This window comes from Rhinolophus sinicus, linkage group LG14, assembly GCF_036562045.2.
Source record: "Rhinolophus sinicus isolate RSC01 linkage group LG14, ASM3656204v1, whole genome shotgun sequence".
NCBI classification, from domain to species: domain Eukaryota; kingdom Metazoa; phylum Chordata; class Mammalia; order Chiroptera; family Rhinolophidae; genus Rhinolophus; species Rhinolophus sinicus.
Genome location: NC_133763.1, coordinates 25,384,486 through 25,404,259, shown reverse-complemented (window position 1 = coordinate 25,404,259; position 19,774 = coordinate 25,384,486).

The following is a 19,774-nucleotide window of genomic DNA, read 5'->3' as shown; positions in this document are numbered from 1 at the left end:
TAAGAGAATGAAAAATAAAAATTATATGATCATATCAATAAATGCAGAAAAAGCATTTGACAAAATCCAGCAGCCAATTTTGATAAAAACTCTCAAGAAAGTGGGAATAGAAGGACCATGTCTCAACACGATAAAGGCCATATATGATAAACCCACAGCTAACATCATACTCATTGGGGGAAAGCTAAAACCATTTCCCTTAAGATCAGGAACTAGGCAAGGTTGTCCACTTTCTCCACTTGTATTCAACATAGTGCTAGAAGTTCTAGCCACAGCAGTCAGACAAGAAAAAGAAATAAAAGGCATCCAAATTGGTAAGGAGGAAGTAAAATTGTCATTATATGCAGATGACATGATACTATATATGGAGAACCCTAAAGACTCCACCAAGAAACTATTAGAACTGATGAATGAATTTAGTAAAGTAGCTGGATACAAAACTAATATTTTGAAATCAGTTGCATTTGCATATACCAATAATAAAATATCAGAAAGAGAAATTAAGAAAACAATCCCATTTACAATTGCTTCAAAGACTATAAAATACCTGGGAATAAATTTAACCAAAGAAGTAAAAGATCTGTACACAGAAAATTATAAGACACTGAAGAAAGAAATGAAAGAAGATACAAATAGATAGAAACACATACCATGTTCACGGATAGGAAGAATTAGTATCATTAAAATGCCCATACTGCCTAAGGCAATATACAGATTCAACGCAATTCCTATCAAAATACCAAGGACATTTTTCACAGAAATAGAACATATAATCCTAAAATTTATATTGAACCAGAAAAAAACCCTGAATAGCCTCGGCAATCTTGAGAAATAAGAACAAAGTGGGAGGTATAACGATACCTGACATTAAATTATACTACGAGGCTACAGTACTAAAAACAGCATGGTACTGGCATAAAACAGACACATAGATCAATGGAACAGAATAGAGAGCCCAGAAATAAATCCATGCCTATGTGATCATTTAATCTATGACAATGGAAACAAGAATTTACGGTGGGGTAAAGACAGTCGATTCAACAAATGGTAATGGGAAACCTGGACAGACACATGCAAAATAATGAAGCTGGACCACCTCCTTATACCGTATTACAAGAATAAATTCAAAATGGATTAAAGACTTAATGTAAGATCTGAAACCATAAAACTCCTAGAAGAAAATATAGAAAGAAAGTTTACAGACATTACCTGCAGTGATATTTTTACTGATATATTCCCTAGTGCAAGGGAAGTAAGAGAAAAAATAAACATGTGGGATTACATCAAACGAAAAAGTTTTTTCACACAAAGGAAACCGTTAATAAAACAAAAAAGAATCCTACTGAATGGGAGAAGATATTTGCCAATGATATATCCAATAAGGGGTTAATATCCAAAATTTATTAAAAAACTCACTCAACTCCAAAAAAACAAACAACCCAATTAAAAAATGGGCAGAAGACATGAAGAGATATTTTTCTAAAAAGGACATACAGATGACAAACAGACATGAAAAAATGCTCAACCTCACTAATCATTAGAGAAATGCAAATAAAAACCACAATAAGATACCACCTCACCCCTGTCAAAATGGCTATCATCAATAAATCAACAAAGTAACAAGAACTGGTGAGGATGTGGATAAAAGGTAACCCTTGTGCACTGTTGGTGGGATTGCAGATTGGTGCAGCCACTATGGAAAACAGTATGGAGGTATCTCAGAAATCTGAAAATGGAACTACCTTATGACCAGCAATTCCCTCCTAGGTATCTATTCAGAGAAATCCAAAACTCTAATTCAAAAAAAATTTATGCACCGCTATGTTTATTGCAGCACTATACACAACAGCCAAGACATGGAAACTACCGAAATGCCCATCAGTAGACGACTGGATTAAGAAACTGGTACATTTATACAATGGAGTATTACGCAGCCATAAAGAAGAATGAAATCTTACCATTTGCAACAATATGGATGGACCTAGAGAACACTATGCTAAGTGAAATAAGTCAGAGAATGACAAATACCATATGATCTCACTTATATGTGGAATCTAAAGAAAAGAATAAATGAATGAACTAATCAGAAACAGTCTCAGAGACATAGAGGAAAAACTGAGGGTTGCTGGATGGGAGGAGGCGTGGGGATAAGAGAGAAGGTGAGGGGATTAGAAAACACAGTCAGTAACCACAAGATTGCCACAGGGATATGAAAGTCAATTTGAGGAATGTAGTAAATAATGTTGTAACAATTTTGTAGGATATCCGATGAACACTTGTCTCATTAGGGAGACCACCTCAGGGATGATGTAGATGCCTGATCACTGCACTATACACCTGAAGCTGAACAATAATGAATGTCAACTACAATTTTATATATATAGTAACAAGAATTGGAGTACAACATTAGGAATAGAGACAGTGGAAATGTAATGGCTGTATGCGATATCAGAGGGCTAGTAGATTGGGGGAGAGGGAGTTATAACTTTGTGAGGGATATAAATGATAATTGTCTAAGTATTACATTGTTTTGTACACCTGAAACTAATTATAAAAAATAAGGCTACCTAGCCAAGACTGGGAGACATAGCAGATCTCCCTAACACAGAGAAAGAAACAGGACCATGTTGAATAGAAGTGGAAAAAGTGGTCAACTTTGCCTTTTTCCTGATCTTAAGGGGAATGGTTTCAGTTTTTCCCCATTGAGTATGATGTTAGCTGTGGGTTTATCATATGTAGCCTTTATTATGTTGAGATATGGTCCTTCTATTCTCACTATCGTAAGAGTTTTTATCAAAATTGGCTGCTGGATTTTGTCAAATGCTTTTTCTGCATCTATTGATATAATCGTATGATTTTTATTTTACAAAAATATTAGCGAACAGAATTCAGCAATACATTAAAAAGATCATACACCATGATCAAGTGGATTCATCCTGGTTTGCAAGGGTGGTTCAACATCCGCAAATCAATTAATGTGATACACCACATTAACAATTAAGAATTTGAAAGATTTGGGAGGAGAGGATGAAAGGAAATAAATTGAGAACCTATTCAGGAAAATTATTGAAGGAAGAAAGACGAAAATTCTCTAGTGAGGTCTGGAAGATGCTGGGAAAGAGAACTGCACCCAGAGCAAATATATTTATTTCAACTTATCATTGCTCCCATTTTTCAGTTGAACTGAGCAGAACCAGGAAGTTGTTTGAAAAGTGAAAACATCTCTTCCAGGTAGTATACAAGCAGAGAGAGTATCAGGAATCCTAACTGAAAAGAATGGCTCTCAGCGTCAGCAGAGGGCAATGGTGCGCTGTTAAATCGGGAACCCTGTGACCTTACAGAACTGTGGTCTGCTGCGGCACCTAAGGAATGTGATCCAGCATCAAGGGCACAAGCGGATGGGACAGTGTTCTTCAAGCAAGGGCACCTGCTAGAGAAGGGCTGCACTGGCAGGCACTACCTCGCCAGGAAAAAGCAAGTGGTCCAGCAGAGCTGTCTGGGCTCCATCGTTCCATTCGTTGCTGGAAGCGAAGCAGCAGAAGGAAGAGCAGCCTCAGTGGCGGTGCTAGCGCTGGCAGCGATGGTCGCTGCTCGGTAGAGCCCAGCTTCGCAGCCCTGGCTAAGTGGTCTCCCAGGGAGAAGGCAGCCACTGCTCAATCCAGGAGGATCACATTACAGAGCTGAGGGCACCAGGCGGCTCTAGGGGGCGCTGGACTCCCAGGGACCAGGAGAAGCCTGTCACGGCAAAAACCCTTTCTGCAACAAATGTTACTCTTCAGGCAGCATAACGCAAATAGAAACTTTCCCATGTTGCTTCCACTGCACGTTTTACGTAAGCCCCAGCCTCTTAGCCCCTAGTTGTCCTTTTGAAGCTCAACTGATTAATTACTTATTGAATTCATGAAGAGCAGCTTTTCTTTTTACCGTGTTCCCCCGAAAATAAGACTGGGTCTTATATTAATTTTTGCTCTAAAAGATACGTTAGGGCTTATATTCAGGTGATGTCATCCTGAAAAATCATGCTATGGCTTATTTTCCGATTAGGTCTTATTTTAGGGGAAACACGGTATCTGGTAACATTACCAAATCCTAAAGGCAGAGCTCTAATTAGATGATTAAGGCACACATGTTTCTTCCCAACTCCAACCTATGCTCTCAAAAAAGGGTTTCATTTCCTTCTATATATTCTACTCCTAAAACCCAAAGCATTTCACTCATATACGATTCAAACCAGCTACTTCTGATTTCTTTCTTTAACATTTAATGTTTAACACTATGTTTAAACCACAAACTCACATACCTGCTTGTACAGGAGACAAACTGATAAGACAAACATACATGCAAGTATGTAATTGTCACGTGGGGATTCTGCTCCCGCTTCCTGCACAAGAATGCAGGATACGGTGAGGCCAAAAAGGAACACCAATGGAGCCACGGATAGGGGAACCATACCACTGTATTCTCGCAGGCGACTGGGTTGGAGACACAGGAAGCAGGAGACACACGATCCCGCGATCTGCCGTCCATTTCTCTGCCAACCAACCAACCCTGTAGTTATATTAGTGGCTAATGGCTAACCGGTAACAGCTGATGGCCACCCAGCCACAGCAGATAGCCGTCTGATTAGAGCTGATGGCCATCTGATAACCGAGTCAGCACGTTTCCACGTAAGGCTGAGAGCCTGGAAACTGCTCCCTGGGACTCTGTCCCCACAGTAATGTAGAACAAGGCTGAGTCACCTCTGGACTCGGTGGTAGCACTGTTGGCTGGAGTCTCTCATTTCTCATGAGCAGTTTTAACTGGCTACATCCCACTGAGATGAGTCTCCCCTCTTAGGGGACACTGGTGAAAACAGCAGCTTTCTTCAGTAACTAATGGCCTGCAGTTAAACGCGATTTTTTGTCACTCTGTAAGCAGGTATCTAAGAAAGGTGTCGTGCGGGAGACCCTGCTCGCTGCGCCATCTTTCAGGCGGGGCGGCCTGCAGGGTCTCTGCTACCGCTCCCCACACAAGAACGCAGGATATGGTGAGGCCAACAAGGAACACCCACGGAGCCATAGGTAGGGGAGCCATACCACCACAGTCTCACTGGAGGCTGGGCCCACCAGACGCCGACCTGCCAGCCGCTTTTCCGCCAACCGACCGACCGACGACTCTTCTCCACTCTCTCCTCTGTTCCTCCCTCTCGGCTCTCCTCTTCCGCTCTCTTCGGCTCTGCTCGGCTCTGCTCGGCTCCTCGGCAATCCTCGGCAGTCCTTCGTAGTCGCAGCAGTTATACCAGTGGCCAATTGGCTAACCAGCCACAGCCAATGGCCAATCAGCCACAGCCGACGGCCATTCACCGCCCGAACCAGTACCCCTTCACGTGAGGTCGAGAGCCTGTAAACTATTTTCTGGGGCTCTGTCCCAACACTCCACCCCTACAGGGTCTCGCCTCACAATCTACGTGACAAGCGTCTTCCACAAGGGTCCCTGTGCCGTATTAGCCTACTGACACCTACGGACAAAAAGAAACGGTAGTCTTAGAAACCAACAATGGCAAATCCCTTCCATCAGGGAGGATACATGCTAGCTTTTTGTCCTGGGAAAGGAGGGTCGCTGCCACTGGCACCTTTCCCAGTTTGTGGTACCAGACCTTTATGGCAGTACTTGGGGTCCCTTGCACAGTTTCAACATGTAACAGAACAGGGGACCCCATAATAGGCCATAGTGAGAGCACATAGTTTCCTCGCAAAATCATCCCGGTATCGGGACCTCTGTATACTACAGTCACTTGCGGTGGCCACTCAGCCACCACCCCTGGCGTCACTTGCAAATCATGAGTCAAACCGGCCCCCCATGGGGCTATCAGGCCCAACCACCGACAGTGGGGGCTTTTGACCTGCCAGGGCCAAGTCCATTGTTGCCGTTCCCCTGCTTTCAAGCATGTGGGTGCTGGCAGCAAAATGTTCCCATTTTTGCCATAGCCTGGCTTTAACAGAGTCTCACTAGTGGTAACTTGTAATTGAATGGGAGTGGCCGTTCGATATAGCAGAGCTTCTACTGGTGCAGGCCCTCCCTTCTGTGGTCTCTCATTTAGGACTCTCAGGACGTCCCATAGACGTGAGGCCCAGTCACGCATTGTGGGAGGGTGTTTTGACACCCGGAGGCCTTGCTTCAAAAGGCCATTATAGCGTTCAATCATGCCAGCTGCTTGTGGATTGTACGGGGTGTGAAACAACCATTGTACGTCCATCCTGGCAGCCCAGCGCTGCACTTCTTGCCCCGTAAAATGGGTACCCCTGTCACTTTCAATGACTTGGGGGCGCCCATAGAGGGCGCACAGCCGTGTAAGAGTGACCACTGTATGCCGCTGATCCGCAGCCAGACATGGTCAAGCAAACATCAACCCCGTAGCAGTGTCCACTGCTGTGAATGCATATATCGCATTGCGGGCCTTAGGCAGGGGTCCAATGTAATCCACTTGCCAGCGAGTGAGGGGCACTCTCCCTCATGTAATCTGCTGTGTCTCCCAGGGGAGCCTCCGCCTTTGGGGGCTGTCCTGGGCACAGACGGCACAGTCATAGCAGGCATCTGCTATCTCCTGCCATTTCAAAGGCAGGCCCCAGCGTCTGCTCACCTGCCACATGATTCGGCTTCCAGCGTGCTGTAATTTCCTATGTAGCCAATGGGCCACATCAGTGGCAGGAGCCCGCTCTAACCATCGTACCCGTGCTAGGGTGTCTGCTTCATCATCACCTGGGGACACTAAGGGGGAGTGACCTGTTACATGCATTAAGGTCACCTCCTTTCTCTGCCCTAGGTCCCAGAGGTCCTGCCACATGGCTTGACCCCACAGTGGACGGTGTCCCACCAACCAGTTTTGGTGTTTCCATGTAGGCAGCCACAATGTTAGGCCCCGGAACACCGCCCAGCTGTCAGTGCAAATAACTAGGGGCCCAGGCTCGTGGCTGATTATCATCCACACAGCCCGTAATTCAGCCCACTGGCTACTCTGGCCCGTCCCAGTATCAAACCAAATGGTGTCTGTTTTGGGCTGCACACCAATAGCCGTCCAAACAGCTGCAGCCCCTCGGCTAGAACCATCGGTAAACCAGGCATCCTCAGGTACTGGGGACTGTCCTTCTTTGTAGGGCGAGGGCTCCAAGTCCTCCCCTCTAGGCCGAGTACTTGGCTCAGCCTGGGCTACAAGTTCCACAGTCCCCAGGACCTGTTGTAGCTCTGTGCTCAAAGGGCTTGAACTAAGGGTGCTACGTTGCTCCAAGTAGGCACCCCACTTGGCGAGGGTGGTGGTCTGTGCCACCCCTGTTTTGAGTCCCTGGGTCCATGTACGGACCCACCCCTGGACAGGATATGTTGTTCGAACCAACACGCGTGCCGTTCCTGTGATGGCTCTGTGGCCACTAGGGCTGCATACACAGCAGCCAGCTGTTTCTCTATTAGAGAGCAGCAGACCTCCACTCCTTTCCATAATTGGGACCAAAATCCCACTGGCAACCAGAGACGCTCCTGCCATTGCCAGAGGCCCCATCCGTACCCCTCTTGGGTTACGTGAACATCAAGTTCAAATGGGCGACCGGGGTCCACTACTTGCAGAGCCTGTGCCTGCTGCACTGCCCGTTTCGTGGCAACGAAGGCTTGCTCTATAGCCTCAGTCCAATCCCATGAGGCCCCCTTTTTTATCATATTGTACAAGGGCCTTGCCATTTGTGCTAAGTGGGGTACAAACGCCCGCCAATATCCTAGCAGACCCAAATACGTCTGCAGTTGGGAGACCTTGGTCGGCCGGGGAAAGGCTTGTATTTTGTCAATGATTGCCTCAGGTATAACCTTTGTCTTACCCGACCACACAACACCCAAAAACTTGACGGATAAGCCAGGGCCTTGGACCTTTTCCTCATTCACCGCCCAGCCGCGTGACTTCAGGTGGCAGAGAAGAGAGGGAGCTGCTTGCTCTAAATCAGAAAGAGAATCTGAGGTTAACAGATTGTCATCAACATAATGGAACAAGGCCACAGAGGATGGGTGATCCCACTGTGCCAAATCCTGGGCCACAAGCCCGTGGCAGATAGTGGGGCTGTGCAAGTATCCTTGCGGAAGGACTTGAAAAGTCCACTGCCGCCCATCCCAAGTAAAAGCAAACTGCTCTTGACACTCGGGTGCAATGTCAATGGAGAAAAAAGCATTGGCCAAGTCCACTACATAGTGATATGTCCCCAGGTGGACAGTCAGACGATCCATTAAATCATGAATTGAAGGCACTGCAGCGTGCAAGGGTGGCGTCACCTTATTTAACTCCCTATAGTCCACATTCACCAGGTCCCATCTGGCTTCTTGACAGGCCATACTGGGGAGTTAAAGGGACTGTGCGTTGGCCTCACAATATGTGCCTTCTCCAATTCCAATATTGTACGACCAACCTCCTCCTGGCAGGCGGTACTGTCGCACTGTAACCACGCGCCAGGGCTGTGGCAACACTTGAGGAGGGTGGTGAGCATGCCCGCGTGTCACCGCTTTCACCACCTGGATCCGGAGACGGAACTCTCCTACCGACGTCTGTAAGCTGAGGCCATGTAGCACGTCCACCCCTAGAATATATTCCGGAACGGGGGAGACATAAACCTTGTAGGTACGAGGAGGAAGCCTTCCTATACCCAGTGGTAAGGAAACGGCTTTCACAGTCACAGTTTTTCCCCCGTAGCCATCAATGCAGACTGCTGGTCCAGGGAACAGTTCTGGGTTCCCATAAACGAGACTGCAGTCGGCGCCAGTGTCAACTAAAGCCAAAACCCTCTGTACATTCGAAGGGGACCAATGTATGGACAGTTCCACGTGGGGCCTCCGGTCCCTGCTCGTCCCCTCTGACCGGGTACCTTGGCCCCACCCCTAATCCAGCTGAAAGGAGTGGGCCTCAGGCAGCTGCATGAAGTCCTGGAGGGACACAGGTCGCGCTTTCCCAGACTCCTCCTTTATGCTTCTCCGGAATTGTTGTTCCGGACGCAACTGTTTCCAAAGTTCCAGCAGGAGTGCATTGGGTTGTCGGTCTATTTTCTTCCTATCGACCCCTGCTGCCACGAGATCACGCCACATCTGTGCGCGTGTTACTCTCTGAGGCCCACGACCTCGCCCCTTTACCTTTGGTGTTGGCTTCCAGGTCTCAACTGTGCGGACCTCCTGTCTTAACTTCCTTTGCCTCCGGCTTTCAACATCCCCTAGGGTGGCCATGGCAGTTGTAACTTCATGGCTCCGTCGCCCTACATACGGTGTAAGAATAGCAACCAAGGATCCAAAAGCACTCGCAGGTGCAGTATCCAAAACCAGATCTCTCATGCTGGCAGTAAAAAGCTCGTCAAATGGGCCCTGCATGTTGAGGTTAAAAATAGCATGTCTCATACCCATTCCACGGATTATTTGCGTAAGTTCTGTATATGACTGCCATTGACTCACAGTGTCTGGTAGCTCGCCAGCCTGTTCCCATACGGTGCGTACCGCAGCAGTGAGCCACTGCATTAGAGAATGGTTGCCCTGGTTGTTGGCCAATCTATGGCAGTTTTGTAACCTTTGTCGCAGGGACGGATGCACTGTCACGAAGGCTAGCTTTTCCATCTCGCCTGGGGAGCAGAGAATGCTGTCTGCTCCCTCATCCCATAAACGTACTAGTCAAGCTGAGACTGGCTCTCCAGGGCGCTGTCTGTACCGCCTCCCCAGCTCCTGCAACTCAGTGGGAGTGTATGGGGTGTAGGTTGTGAACTCAGTCACAGCTGGGTTGCCGGCAGCAACGCCCCCAGGGCCCAAAGGTTGCTCACGTTTTACCCTTTGCTTAAAGATTGGCAGGGCTTGGGGGTTGGGAGCTACATTGTCTCCACTTGCTTCCTCCGCCTCTGCCTCAGAGTCTCCACCTTGGGGCCCCTGTTCTAACAGGCGGACCTGGGCTTCCAGCGCTTCCAACCGGGACCTGGTTCAGCACCCTGGCCACTTCATTAAGCCCATTTTCCGTGTTGAGACTCAAGGCCTTGAGGGACATCTAGCCCACGCGGCCGGCTGTAGCCTCCTCCTCCTCCGGCAACTGCTCAGCCAGAGCCTGCAGGGCCCTCTCCACGCTGGCCGGAGAGCCGTCCATGTCCTCCCAACCCTCCTTGGGGGTCTAACTCCTGAGAACAGTGGCCACCGAACACCATATACTGTGTGGGGGCCATACATTCTCCTTCCCAGAGTCAGACGCTATTCCTACCTGGTCGGAATCTTGCTCACCATGCCAGGTGTCTGAGTGGGTGGAGGCCTCGGTGTAAGATGTCCACCACCCTCGGATCCTAAGGCCGCAGCAGATCAACAAAAGGAGGACAACGCCTTCTATGGCCAAGAGGGTGATGTGCCAGCTGGAGGCTTGCGTCTCCCAGGCAGACCGTGCCTCTCGTTCCCGGTGTCGCTCCTCATGGGCCTCCTGAGACTGCATTTTCACACGCACAAACTGCTCCACCAGCCTTTGGAGAGTTTTGGCCGGTGCCATACCCTGCTCGCTGCACCATTTGTTGTGCGGGAGACCCTGCTCGCTGCGCCATTTGTTGTGCGCAGAGGCCTTCTCGCCGCGCCATCTTTCAGGTGGGGCGGCCTGCGGGGTCTCTGCTCCCGCTCCCCACACAAGAATGCAGGATACGGTGAGGCCAACAAGGAACACCCACGGAGCCATAGGTAGGGGAGCCATACCACCACGGTCTCACTGGAGGCTGGGCCCACCGGACGCCGACCTGCCGGCCGCTTTTCCGCCAACCGACGGACCGACGACTCTTCTCCACTCTCTCCTCTGTTCCTCCCTCTCGGCTCTCCTCTTCCGCTCTCCTCGGCCCTCCTCTTCCGCTCTCTTCGGCTCTGCTTGGCTCTGCTCGGCTCCTCGGCAATCCTCGGCAGTCCTCCGTAGTCGCAGCAGTTATACCAGTGGCCAATTGGCTAACCAGCCACAGCCGATGGCCAATCAGCCACAGCCGACGGCCATTCACCACCCGAGCCAGTACCCCTTCACGTGAGGCCGAGAGCCTGTAAACTACTTTCTGGGGCTCTGTCCCCACAAAAGGTTTTTGGTTTTTATCTTTGGATAGAAATTTTCAAACAAACTTCATCCCTAAACTAGCACTTTTAAAAATGTAAAAGTAGCAGAAAAACAAATTAAAATGTAGGTGGTCCAGTTTAGACAACAATCCCAGATGACGTGACTGGGAGATGATCTAAGTGAGTGGAGACCTAGTTTTGTCAAATTTTACTGAGAAAAAATAAATTCATTCACTTTCTCCCCAGAAAATTTTCAGTCCCATTACATCCTACTACAGGTTAATACTGCCATCTTTTGGCAAAATGTTCAAACTTAAATATGTGGGGCTTTTGATTAAAATAGGAAGATTAGAAGAAAGAAAGAATCTCCAGGAACAAGAATGATTTTTAAAAAAATTTTTTTATTGGGGAACAGTGTGTTTTTCCAGGACCCATCAGCTCCGAGTCCAGTCGTTGTTTTCAATCTAGTTGTGGAGGTCGCAGCTCACTGGCCCATGTGGGAATCAAACCGGCAACCGTGGTGTTATGAGCACAGCACTCCAACCATCTCAGCCAACCGCTGCCCAAGAATGATTTTTTTAACATACATTAAATTTTAAGTATGCTTGGCATTGTTCATGCTTCTTTTATTGTCTACTACAGCAATAACCAAAAAAGCCAATTTCTTCCTTTCAATCCCTTCTACAATTACTATGCTCTTGCCAATGTTTGTGATTTTGGAGGACTTGGATGAAACATGCAAATTTATGCATTATGTTTTCAGTTCAAAATATAATAAACAGTTTGTATTTATAGAGTATTTTTCCAGAAGGAAAGACCAAAGATTTTATACTTTACAAGACTAAGAGAGAGAAAAAAAAAATGAGAAAAAAAAATTTTGTTTACTTACTGTAGATATAGGGTAAGAACTTCAAGGCACAGAGAACTAAATTCATGACACAGCTGCTGTAGCTACTGTACCAGGTGTGATCAAACAACGCAGCGAAATGTTTAAATTTAAAAAAATATAATAATAAAAGACACATTGCTATTAATCCTCCTCAAAATACTCCCCCTTGCTTCAAACACACTTATCCTATCATTCTTGCCACATTCTACAGCAGTTCTGAAAATCCTCTTTCATGTCATTAGTTGCGCTGTCCTGGCTGCCTCGATGTCCTGAATCGTTTTGACTTTGGGGAAAAGCCAGAAGTCACACCATGCCAGATCCGGTGAATAAGGTTGGCGAAGACACACTGTATTGTTTTTATTTGACAGAAATTGTCATATACCAGAAGTGATCTGTGACACGGAGCATTGTCATGATGGAGGACGGTTTACAACACACTTTAAAAAACACCTTCTCTCAACCACAGCTCACACCCAACTGACTGCACCGAACAAGATGAAACTTGTCACACACTGTTACTAAGGTTCCATGTGCTGCTTCCCATATTGAAGATGCCCGCCTTTCCATTGGATGACACTTGACAGCAGCATTCACTGTATTTTGGATCTCAATGGAAAGGCTCCACATCACACATAACTTTTGGTATGGCAATTTCTATCAAATAAAAACATTATAGTGTGTTCTCATCCACCTTATTCACTGAATCTGGCACCGCGCGACTTCTAGCTCTTCCCCAAAGTCAAAATGACCATGAAAGATAAACGTTTTGAATTGATGCAGGACATTGAGGCAGCCAGGACAGTGCAACTAATGACACTCACGAAAGAGGACTTCCAGAACTGCTTCAGAAAGTGGCAAGAACGATGGGAGAAGTGTGTTCAAAGTGTGGGGGGGGGGGGCATTTGGAGGGGGTTAATAGCAATGTGTCTTTTACTGTAATATTTTTTATTTAAACATTCACTGTATTTTGTAATCACACTTATAGGTTATTTCCAGCAATGCCTTAGGACAACTCTCCAGCAGAAAACTACTATATGTGCTAGATAAGATATTATAAATGTTTTTAATGCATCAATGTGCTGACTGAGGAAGTTAGGACTATACAAGAGTCCAAAACATGAAGTGAAAATGAGAAGTCAGCAAGGTAAGTAAATACTGAAGGCTGGTTCAGCTTGAGAGTATTTGTTTAACCAACTGAAATTAACTTCAGAGTTTGGGGTAGCAGGGGCATAGGAAGGAGAAGAAAACACTCTTTCCTAAATGGGGAGTCTTAATTTAGAAAATCTGTATTTTCATCAAATTCATTACGGATGAACTAGAAATAATCCACCTTACACCCTGCCCCTATCGACCCAGAAAAATGCAAGGAAAATTGCCTATTTCAAATTTGCTATGGGGAGTAAAATCTCCCTGGAGATAAAATATCCCCAAGTTAGTTTTCACATGGACTTTGAGGCCACTCTAACAGAGTGGCCTGAAAACCTTAAACCAAGGATTTAAAGAGGTCATGAGCTAGAAGTGCTTGTGGTAAAAACAACCCAGGCCTCTAATTCTCACAGATAAAGTTCAACAATACAAGCTTGGTCAAAACCCACAAAATACAAGAGAAACAGAGAGTTATGAAAGCTAGCCATCAGAAACATTATGAGTGTAAGCCCACCTTACAGAGTTCAGATGTAGAAATTAGATATGAAACATACGTAAAATAATTGGGTTCAATATGTTTAAAGAATTGAACATATTAATCAAGAGCAGAAAATTATAAAAACCAAGCAGATTTGCAAAAGCAAAACTAGAAATGAAAATTTAACAGACATTAACTAATGTAAGGTTTTAACAGTAATTTTAAAGCAATTGAAGAGAGAATTAGTGATTGGAAGATATATTTGAACAAATTATTTAGAATTCAATGCTGAGAGACAAAAAGTTGAGGCAGAATTTGTAAGAAAAATAAAAAGGCTAAGGATTTCCAGAACTGATGAAAGAGACTAACCCACACAGCTACTAGACAAATACCAGGTAAGATAAATGAAAAAATATTCATACATAGGCATACTATTATGAAACTACAGAGAATTAACAATGCCAAGATAAGAATATTAACAATGTTAAGACAAAATATTTAAAGCAGACAGAGATAAAAAAACAGATAACTTTTAAAGCAGTGCTATCAGTTGACTGCTCTGGCTTTGTAAAGAAGTAACTCCATTAACCAATGGACAGTGTTTCTTTCTTTCTTTTTTTTTTTTTGGACAGACAAAACTAAGAGTTAGATACCTACAGTGTTTCATTAAAAGAAATTCAAAAGGATGTACTGTTGGCAAAAGGATATTGAGATGACCTAAAATTTAAGAAGGAATACTGAGCAGAAAAAAAAAGTGTAAATGTAAGAGTAAGACTAATTAAGCATTGATTAGATAAATAATAGTAATAGTGTACTTACAGAGCTTAAAAATTTTACATAAAACACAGGATTCTCTAGCGTGTAATTCTGAGGTGACGACTTCAGAGTGAAAGTGTCCTACAGTGTCCTGTACCACTGTGGAGGAAGTTAAGGGTGTGAATAACTTTAGACTTTGATAAGTTGGGTGAGTGTATTAAAATGTTCAGAATAACCAATGAAATAGCAGGGGGAAAAAAGAGTAATGGACAAAAAAAAAAAAAAAGGAGAAACAGTATTGATCTTAAAAAGGAAAAAAGAAAAACAAAATGATGTATAGCACAAAATACCATTGTGTAGTAATATTTAAAATTAATGTATATGAATGGAATAATTCAAGTATAATTCAAACACTGTCAAAATTTTTTTTAAGAAGCAGCTATATGTCATTAATAAGAAATACACCTAAAACATAAGGATACAGAAAAGGTTGGAAATAAAAATAGAAAAAGATACACTAGGTGGCTAGTAACCAAAATAAAGCTTCCAAAAGCAAAGAATATAAAGAAGGTCCCTATATAATATTAAAGATTCAAAGCAACAAACAGACGTAGCAAACCTAAAGTGTAGTATCATTACATCAAAATATACAAAGTAAAAATGGAAAGAACTACATGGAATTGACATTCTCTCATCAGAGAGATTTTGCTAAATAGTGATAGATGGTCTAAGCACACACACACACACGATGTTTAGACTATATTAGATTTGAACAATTAAAACTTGATTCAACTAACATTTATAGAACACCACACTGAATCTATATACTTTTTAAGCACACCACAGCATTTATTAAAAATTACTATATACAGGCAATACAACAAATAAGGCTGTTCTTGTTCATTACTTCTATTCAGCACTATACTGGAGGCCCCAACCAACACATCTGCAAAATAAAAAAAATAAAAGCCAAAGGAAAAAAACTAAACTGTTTTAATAAAGGTGACTTGATTGTGTATATAGAACACTTATAAGAATCATAAAATAGCGTTGGATTTAAGTAGTGTACAAAAATCAATAAAAAGAGCAAAATATAATTTTAATAAATAAAACAGCATGGAAACATATAAAATATCTACAAATAAATCTAACAAGGATGTCAGAGACAAAATTGTATAACCTTACTAAGATAATAAGACCTACATAAAAGAAGTACCACATTCATGGATTGGAGGACTCCATATTGTATACGTGTTAATTCTCACACAATTGATTTATAAATTCCAAAGGAAATCCCAAAAAGTGTATGTGTGAGTGTGTGTGTGTGTGTGTGTGTGTAATCTGAGAAGTTAATTCTAAAATGTATATCAAAGTCTAATGGTCCAAGAATAGTCAAGAAACTCCTGAAATATAATTTGAAAGAAAGAACTTATCTTACTAGATCAACAATTATTGTAAATTTACAGTAAATAAGACAGTGTACTGTTAGCACAGGGATCCATAAACTGACATACAGAGCACAAACATATGAAAACTTAATTTATAACAAAGTTAACACTGCAGATCAGAGGAGGAAAAAAGGACTTTTTAAAAAATGATGCTAAAACAATTGATAAATAAGGTGACATAAAGAAATTGGACTATTAGTTCTCACCCTACACAAAGATCAATAGCAGGTATACTATAGACTTAAATGTGAAAGACAAAAATCATAGGATTTTTGTAAGAGAATATAGGCTAATTTTTTCATGATCTTGGGATTGAGATGTGGGAAGGTGAATTGGTTACATTTAAAACTGAAAATGTTAATTCATCAAGACACCACAAACAGAATGAGAACAGAAACCACAAAGTGAGAAAAGATTTTTGCAATATGTGTAACGGACAATGGATTAATATTCAGATTACAGAAATCCAGAAATCTTACAAGCTAATTTCTAAAAAGAAACTACCAAATGCAAAATTTACAAAATGCTTGAAGGAGCACTTTATATAAAGAAAACCTAAAACCAAGAAACACTTGAAAAGATAAAATAGAAAAAAAGAAAACTCTTTAGTAAGTAACAAAGCTATTATCACTTTACATTAACTAGGCAAAAAAAAAAAAAAAAAATCACTATCAAATGTAGGTGACAATATGAAAAAATTGAAATATTTAAACATTGCTAGAAAGAACATATATTGTTACACTATTTGGGGAAACAAATTTGCACCATCTAGTAAAGGTGAACATAAACATGTTCTGACCCCGTAATATCCTAGGCATACACACTAAGACTCTTGCACACATATAGCCACAAGACATGTTGAATAATGTTCACAGCTGAACTATTTAAGTTCAAATGTACATGAACAGTAGAATGAATAATTAAACTGGTGGTTGTGAATGTAAGTAACCTAATTATATACAACATGGACCAATCTCAGAGGGTAATGTGGACTGAAAAAGTGTGCTGCAAAAGAGTGCATACGATTCCACTTATATAAAGTTATGCATACATGAAGCCAAATAATATAGATAACAAACACATGTGACAAAACTGCTATAACAAAAAGCAAGATCATGATAAGGAGGGATTAAGATGAGATTGGAGTACCGGTAAAGATGGCAGAATAGGTAAATGCTGTGCTTATCTTCTCTCACAACCACATCAAAATTACAACTAAAGTACAAAACCACCTTCATTGAGAATTGCCTGAAACCTTTCTGAACCGAAGCCCTACAACTAAGGACATGCGGAAGATGCCACCTCAAGACTGGTATGAGGGGTGGAGACACGGAATAGGCTTGTCCAACACACGTGTGTGACTATTAAAAATTGGAGAGGGATATGTTGACTGTGGAGGTTCCCCCCCAACAATGCAGTAAGTGGTTCCAGTGCCACACCAGACTCCCCAGCCCAGGGTTCCATTGCCAGGGAGAGAAGTCCCCATAATTTATGGTTGTGAAAAATAGTGGTTGGGCGGCCAGATAGCTCAGTTGGTTAGAGTGAGGTGCTCTTAACAGCAAGGCTGCCAGTTCAGTCCCCACATGGGCTGTGAGCCGCGCCCTCCACAACTAGATTGAAACAACTACTTGACTTGGAGCTGATGGGTCCTGGAAAAACACAAATAAAGAAAGAAAGAAAGGAGGGAGGGAGGGAGGGAGGGAGGGAGGAGGGAGGGAGGGAGGGAGGGAGGGCAGGGAGAGAAAGAAAATAAAGGAAAACAGTGGAGATTTGTGACTGAGTGAGATGGAGGATGGCTGGAGTCCAAGGTGCTCCTCTTAAAGGGCCCACACGTGGAGTTCCAACACTGGGGCAGCAGCTGGAGAGGCGACAGAGAAATACTTGGGGAACCGAGTTGTCTAGCTTCATGATGAGGGCTGGAGGGGCAGCTTTCTCCTGGACAGAGGAGCTGGTGGAAGTCACTGTTTCTTTGTTGAGCCCTCCCCAGGTGACTGCCATATGTGAGTCTCTACCAAGTTGGCTGACATCATTCATTCGACACACTCTGGTGATTCTGAGACCCCACCCCATCCCACCCAATTTTTGGGCACATCCAAGTTGCTTCCAATGACTTTTTTGTACAACCATCTACCTTGGCTCATGCTGTAAATTTTCCCAGGTCTCACAAAGATTCGCCAAACCCAGACAAGCAGCATTTGGCTTGAGTGTGTCCCATACCTCTGGATGAGTAGCCATAAGCCCAGCACTAGAGGCAGTCAAGCCTTGGTTCGCAACTTGGCCTCTCGAGGTACTTCCAAGCACAGCACGGGTGATGGCCATCTTTGGATTGCTCTGTGGCTCCTGCTGGGTGGCCCCGGGTTGTGGCTGAACTTGACCTGCAGGGGGTGCCCTCCCAGCTGGCCCTGGGGCTGGCGTGCCCAGTGCCCAGTCCCCAGCTTTGAAATGAGCTGGAGCATCATTGAGCCACCTCCAAGAATGACACACCCAAGCGGCTGATTGGGCAGGCACCAGAGCCCTGCTGAGGTAGAGTCTGCTCTGCAGGGTCAGCCCCTGCACCACAATTCCTTCACTGTAGTCATGGCCAGTCCTCATAATCAATGAGCCCAATGATGAATCCCTCCCACTGATGTGCAAACAGCAACCAAGGCTCAACTACAACAGGAGGGCACACACAAACCACACAAGGGACACACCTGGAATGTGTGGTTCAGGTGACCAGGAAGACTGCGCCACCGAGCCCCACAACACACCTACTACATAAGGCCACTCTACTAAGACCAGGAGACATAGCAGCCCTGCCTAATATATACTGTGTTTCCCTGAAAATAAGACCAGATCTTGTGTTATTTTTTACTCCAAAAGACGCATTGGGGCATACGTTCAGGGGATGTCATCCTGAAAAATCATGCTAGGGTTTATTTTCCGGTTAGGTCTTATTTTCAGGGAAACACGGTACAAACAAACATAGGGAAGCAGCCAAAATGGGGAGACAAAGAAACATGTCCCAAGTAAAAGAACAAAACAAACCTCCAGAAAAAGAACTAAATAAAATGGAGACAGGCAATCTTCCAGACACAGAGTTCTAAATACTGGTTATAAGGATGCTCAATGATCTCAGGGAGAACTTCAACAGAGACAGAAAACATAAAAATGGAGATAGATAACATAATTAAGAACCAGTCAAAAATAAGAATAACAGAAAACTGAAGAACACATCAGAGGGAATTGACAGATTAGATGAAGCAGAGGATCGAATCAGTGATTCAGAAGATAAGGTAGCAGAAAACACCCAATCAGAATGGCAAAAAGAAGAAAGAATCCAAAACAATTAGGAGAGTTTAAGGGGCCTCTGGGACATCTAGCTTACCAACATTCACATTATAGGGGTACCAGAAGGAGAAGGAATTAAAAACCTACTTGAAGAAATAATGACAGAAAACTTCCATAACCTGGTGAAGGAAATATACAGCCCATGAAGCACAGAGTCCCAAACAAGATGAACCAAGACATACCATAATTAAAATGCCAAACGTTAAAGACAGACAAACTTAAAAGCAGCAAGAGAAAAGCTGTTAGTTACCTATAAGGGAACTCCCATAAGATTATCAGCCCATTTCTCAACAGAAAATTTGTAGGCCAGAAGGTATTGGGAGGAAATATTCAGTGATGAAAAGCAAGGACTTACAACCAAGATTACTCTACCCAGCAAAGACATCATTTATAATCAAAGGAGAGACAAAGAGCTTCCTAGGCAAGAAAAGCTAAAGGAGTTCATCACCACCCACCAGTATTACAAGGAATTTTAGAGGGACTTCAAGACAAAAAATAATGATAATCAAAAATAATAAAAGGGCAATAGCTTTGTACCTGCCAACAATTACTTTCAACGTAAACAGATTAAAAGCTCCAATCAAAAGATGGGAGGGGGATGAATGGACAAGAAAACAAGACCTTTTCATATGCTACCTACAGGAGACTCACTTCAGCTCAAAAGACACACACAGACTTACAGGG